Source organism: Miniopterus natalensis, chromosome 10 (assembly GCF_054644295.1).
Source record: "Miniopterus natalensis isolate mMinNat1 chromosome 10, mMinNat1.hap1, whole genome shotgun sequence".
NCBI classification, from domain to species: domain Eukaryota; kingdom Metazoa; phylum Chordata; class Mammalia; order Chiroptera; family Miniopteridae; genus Miniopterus; species Miniopterus natalensis.
Window position 1 is genome coordinate 83,527,726 of NC_142090.1, and position 6,091 is coordinate 83,533,816.

Genomic DNA, 6,091 nt, shown 5'->3' on the forward strand with positions numbered 1-6,091 from the left:
AGGTGCCGGCAGCAGGTGAAACACGCTCTGTAATTAAAAAGATGGGGACGTGTGAGGACCGAGGCGAGTAGGCTGCTTTCACTCACCTGCTGGGACGAAGGGCGAGTCTGGGGCTCCGAAGCCCGGGCAGCCTGTGCGACGCCCGCGGGAGCAGCCCTCTCTGCCTGGACCCGGCAGACGGTAAGCCCAGTCCTCACCCCGTGGGCCAGACGCAGAGCACCCTGAACTCAGCCTCGTGCATGACTCACGCCGGAGGCGAGGCATCGACTAGCGAGACCAGTACGCGCAAAACCGAGGCAAGGACGTAGGAAGCTGAGCACGCTCCTCTCGCCAAGGGAGGCAGCCCCTCCCGCCCCGAGGGAACCATCACAGTCTCCCTCAGGTCGTCTCGCCTTCTCCCCAAAACTGCCTTCATTGTTTTCGTTGCCTCTGAGCCCAGGGCAGTTTGCGGGGCGTTGGGTGCCAGGTGTAGCCTCTCTACCTGTCAGAGGCATTGCAGCGGCTGCCAGTACAGAGGATGCCTGGGGCGCACACGCTGTCAGATGCACCCTTGGGGCTGCTCCGAAGGGACGAGCTGCGTTCTGTGGGACCCTCTCCCGCGTGGGTAGCGCCTGCGACTGGACTTTGAACTGAAGATGTCAAGGGCGGGAGAGGTTTGGATGACAACCTTGCTTCACAGCGTGGCTGTATTCTGACCACCGAGCCGGGAAGTGGGGTGTCCACAGCAGCTCTCTGTCGGCCTGTGGGGTGGACGGGGGCGTGTAAGGGGCTGGGGGCAGGGTAAGTTCCACACGGGGTGGCTCAGAATCTCCCCGCCCCTCCTCCCGCCTCCATTCTTCCCATGTCTGTGGCCTCGTGGGGACGTCTCTGTGACAGATTCCCTGGGGAGAAATATTCGAGCCTGATTTAAAGAAGACTGTTGGCCGCATCCCCAAGTAGACGGCCACGGGCATGTTGGGGCGCCGGGTGAGAGTGTGTGCGTGTCCCTGGACGAGGCGAGGGGAGATCCTTGCACGGGAGGAACGTTGCGCCCGCCTGCTGCTCCACTGCCGGGAATGGGGGCTGGAGGTTTGGGTGGATCCGCAGAGATGTTTAAGCAACAAGTCAGCACCGATCAGAGACTCGGAGAGAACAGGCGTGGAAATTCCGTAACAAGGTGCGGTGAGAAAACCTGCGAGAGCAGAGGAAGCGCACTGAAGGCGCCGGAGGGGAACCTTAATCCTACGGACACGACGGCCCGTTCTGTGGACAGCAGTCAGCCTCTCTCCACCTTGCCGTGGCGTCCCCACGGCCAAAGAAGGGTCTCCCCGGTCACCAAGGCCTGGTCTGACCACAGCCGCTCGGGGCGCCCAGTGGTCCAGCAGGAGACAGAGCCCAGGGTTCACCGGGGAGCCAGCCAGGCCCCTGGACGGCAGGTGGAGTCCACTGGTCAAGTTCACCGGGAAGGGTCAGCACTCCGTTTACACTGGAACTGGGCACAGACTTGCTTTCCACCGTCTCTGCCCAAGCCACCGCCCGTGGGCCTGCTGAGTGCTGCCGGCTGCTGGCCCTGTCACATTGCCGCTGGCGGGGAGTCCACCTCACAGGATGAGCCACGGCGAAGGCGCTCCTGCGACATGCTGGTATCCCCACGCACCCCATTACCTGGGAGCATCTGGACTGACGGGGCTGTGGGCGCCTGCTGAAGACTCAAGGTGCCAGCCCAGTGACATCACCAGGGCAGGCCAGCGCAGTGTCCTCCTGGTGGGGATTTAGGCTCTAAATCGATGAGCGGCAACCGGCCACGTTTCCCTCGTTGATTTTGTGCCTGTGGAGCCCCGAGAACTTCCCTACCCGCGTGAGAGTAAAACGTGCCGGGGCTGCCTCCATCGCTGAAACTCGGGGTCTCGGTGCGCGGGTGCTGGAGGGCGGGAGGGGGTGGCTCCTCACTGTCGCCCCACCTGCGGAGCAGCAAAGCATCTGTCTCTGCTCTTCTGGGCTCTGCTGGTTCAGAGGCATGTGGGGGGGGTTCTTCTGCGAAATCGTAACCTGGAGCTTCCGCTCGTGCTGTTGAACCAGCCAGTGGAAAGGAGGAGACTCTGCTGGGGGAGCGACTGGCCCCGGCCACCCGGGGAAATAGTGTTGCCATAGTGCCAGGGGGACGGAGGAAGCTATAGGTCCTCTGCGGTGTGACTGCGCCCTCCCTGTCCTGTGGGAAGGGGACTGAAGGCTCCAGCGCCCACCGCGGGAGGCGCGGGCGATGGAGAGAAGGCGGGCGTCACAGCTGGGACAATGCGCCTTCAAGTTACTGCGAGGAGGGACCTGGCGGTGGCCCGGCCACTGCCCTCTTGACCCGTCTCCGCCTGCACTGAAGCTGGGCTCCCATGGGCTGCCCACCAACGACCGGCACGGCCGGGGGCGCGATGCAGGCCCGTCGTCCGACCACGTGGGCGTTTCCCGAGGGCAACAGTGGTTCAGAGACCTCGCGTCAGCCCAGCCGGGTCCTCCCGTGTCGCGCCCGCTGTGCTGCCCTTCCCCAAGCTGAGGGAGGAGGGAAAGGCCCAGCCGGATTCAGGGAGAGACTGGCTCTGTCAACGGGAGCAAACCAGAAGGTGCCAGTGGCTGCTCCTGCCCAAGGCGGCCCTGGGAGACTGGAGACACTGCATATCTGTCCCCAGGCAGCGGTCAGCAGGCCGGCTGCAGCCAGAGGTCTAGGGCAAGGATAACTGGGCGGAAGACGATGCAGAGGGGCCTGGGGCAGGGCCTGTGGACGGGCACGGGGGCACGGGAACAAGGTGCGAAGACCTGCTCACGTGTGGACGTCAGCAGAAAGCATGTGCCCAGAAGAGCTGCTGAGCAACCAACCGAGCAGCTGAAATGTCTCAGCCAACTGACGTTCGCCAGCTGTCAGCACCCCGGTGGGACGCGCACACGCTGGGCACAGGACAGGCAGAGCTACACAGGCCCGGCAGCATGGACCACCGCCCTGGGCCCTTCCGGCTCATGCCACCTCAGTGTCAAACCTCTGCAACAAAGACCAACGCCGCGTCCCCGACAGGCCACTATTCCTGGAGGACACCCGCCACCCACTGGGCGAGCTGGCGACAGCGGGCTCCTCCCCACGGCCCATCCTTTCAGGAATGTGCACCTACAGCACCACCGCCCAGGGGCCAGCAGAGGGCCAGCGCCCAGCCCCAGGCATGGATCCTGCACAGGAGAGTGTCCAACAGGGGGCGGGACCTCTGCTCCGTGCAGGAGCAGGAGTGGGCCCCACACCCCCAGCAGCGGAGCAGGAGCCCCGTCTGCTTCTGCAGGTGGAGGGTGAGGGTGGGTGAGAGGCCAGCTCCCCCGGGACCTCTAAGGGGTGCGGGTGCCGTTTTCCACGGGTGTTTGCCTGGAGCAGGGTGGGCGTGGCCAGGAAGGTTTCCTGTTGTCAGGTCACCACTTTCCCATCCTGTAGATTTTCCTGGACTTACCTTTCTCTGTGCGTCGGTGGATCTGAGTACAGGGCAGACGACAAGGACACCAGGGAGCGAACTCCCTGCGGTGGTGACCCTCAGATCCCTGCGCGGGTCGGCAGCCCCTCCTGCTTTGCAGCGTCCGGTCTTCTCACGCCGGGTGCTGGGTGACGCCTGGGCTGTCAGGGGAGGAAGGAGAAGTTGGAGGGATGGGGCTACTCTATTTGGCAGAGCCAGGGTCTCCGTAATAGAATCGTGTCATCTTAATATGGTCACCGCCGCCGGGGCCCCTCCTCCATTCCCAACACTCGCATCTCGTGCCTTCTCTCTGCGCTTGACCAACAGCGTTAGGGTTACGGTTTTCACTCTGACATCTCCTTTGTCCTGTGGAATATTTGGAATTCTATTTCTTAACTTGCAACACACGAGAAGTTGTGTTTTTTTTATAATTTTTTTTTTAATATATCTTTATTGATTTCAGAGAGAGGAAAGGAGAGGGAGAGAGAGAGATAGAAACATCAATGATGAGAGTCATTGATCGGCTGCAGCCCACAACCCGGGCCTGTGCCCCAACCGGGAATCGAACCCCGATCGCCTGGATCCTAGGCCGACGCTCAACCGCTGAGCCACGCCTGGCCGGGCACAGGAGGATTTTTTATTTAGCTTGTCTTGTGATTTATAGTTTAATTGAACTGTTGTCAGGATTTACACTGTGTGTGGTGTCGGTTCTTTATAATGTATTATGTCTCAGCATAAAGTCTTTGTTTATAAATTTTCCACAGGTACTTTGAAAAATAGATATTCCACTTTTTTTTTTTCCCCTAGAAGAATTATGTGCATGTCCACCGGGTCAGCTTTGTTCATTATATTATCCAGGTCTTCTATGTCTTTATTATAATTTTATCTCCCTTTCATGCCACCAGTTAAATGTAAAAATATCACTTTACCAATTGCAGTATGTGCACCCTCATGAAGGTCTGATCACCGCCGGTCCTTCACCATCCTATGTCCCTGTCGTTTAAGAATGCAGTGGACAGGGAGATGTTTTCAATCAAATAAGGACTGAAAACACAGTTCTACCACTAGAAATTCATTTTCAAAAAATACCAAAAATATTCTCAGGCAGAAGAAAATGATCTGCAATGGAAAATGAAAGAAGGGATAAGATCAATTAAGTCGCAAAAATGGGGACATAGCTGAATAAATAGTGGCTATCAGAGAAATAACAGGAAAGAGTTGTCAGGTTTTAAACACACAGAATTAAAATACGTCTGAACAGTAGACACGTGTAGGAAAGAGGCCAGTGAAGCAAGGCCGCTCTGCGACTGTCGCTTCCTCTGCGAGGCGATGGGAGCGTCGGCGTCAGACCCTGAGAAGGCGCCTGTGTCACCGTAGCGACCGACAGAGCGCTGTTCCCACATTTAAATTCTAAATTAGCGGCCGTTTCCCTCCCACACACTGAAGACACCCGAGCGCCTCCAGAGTCCCACGGCCCCTTGACACCGCGTCACTCTAACGGCTTGTTTTTCAGTGGAACCGTGTTTGTCTCCCGCCGCTTGCGGGGTTTCCGTTTCCCTCGTTTCACTGTGGCGATGCCGCTCGGGGCTCCTCCCTGCCCGGTGCTCGTCAGCTGCAGGGCGACCAGGACTTTCCAGCGGGTGCATCCGCTCCCTCCCCCTCCCCTCCCTTTGCAGCTTTAAGTGCTCAGCGCGTCTACTCTGCGCTTCCTTGCGCAAGTTCTCCCTGCGCCGCCTTTTTGAGCTCTGTCTTCAAGTTCACCGTTTTCTCTTACGCTGTGTCTAACGTGTTGTTAAACTCACTCAGCTGAACCTTTGACCTTAGTGTGTTGTTCAGGTTCCAAAATTCATACTTGGTCCGCCTCAATTTGGTTGGTTGGTTGGGTCCTAAGACTGCTGGGATTTTCAGTTTCATCCTGTCCCTCCTTGAGCACAGCACAGTCATTCTGTCTGCAGTCTGACTGCCCCACTATGCAGAGACCCTTTACCTCCTGTTCTTGGTCTCTGCCCCTACTGTCCACGTCGTCTCATAGCCCTGGGGCCCCGTCAGCTCTGGTAACATGCTCCGTACGTGAGAACGTCGATCGTCGTAATTTAGGGCCAAAGGCTGTGGCCATTCCGAGGAGAAACATGAGTCCATTGAATGGGGAGCTTAGGCTGCAGGTACAAACTTGACCGGGGTTCGTGTGCCTGACCGCCCCCGCAGACAGCCAAGGGAACCCGTTTTACTGCCCGCCTCAGCCTGACGCACAGCGACGCGATCTGCCCAGCTGACCCTGGTCCCCAGTCTAGGGGACAGTTTACAGTCATGACGAGGAGACCATGACAGTGAAAATGAAACGCGTGTCCATCCAACGTGGGCGCTTTGGATGAACAGGGAACGTGCATGTTAGTTACCTGACGCCCGCACTTGCCCGGTGACGGAGCGTGGAGGTGGCACCAGAAGTCGGGTGTAGGGAGGGGCATTGTGTCCACCTGAGTCGGACTGGGTCGTCTCAGGACAGGCACTGGACAGATCTCTGAAATGAAACAGAATTTGGGCAGGATATCGGGAGAAGTCAGTCCCACTGTTTCATGACCCATTCACGGGTACGCGGTTCCCACGTGTGAGGGAGAAGCAGCCCCCGCCACGTCCCG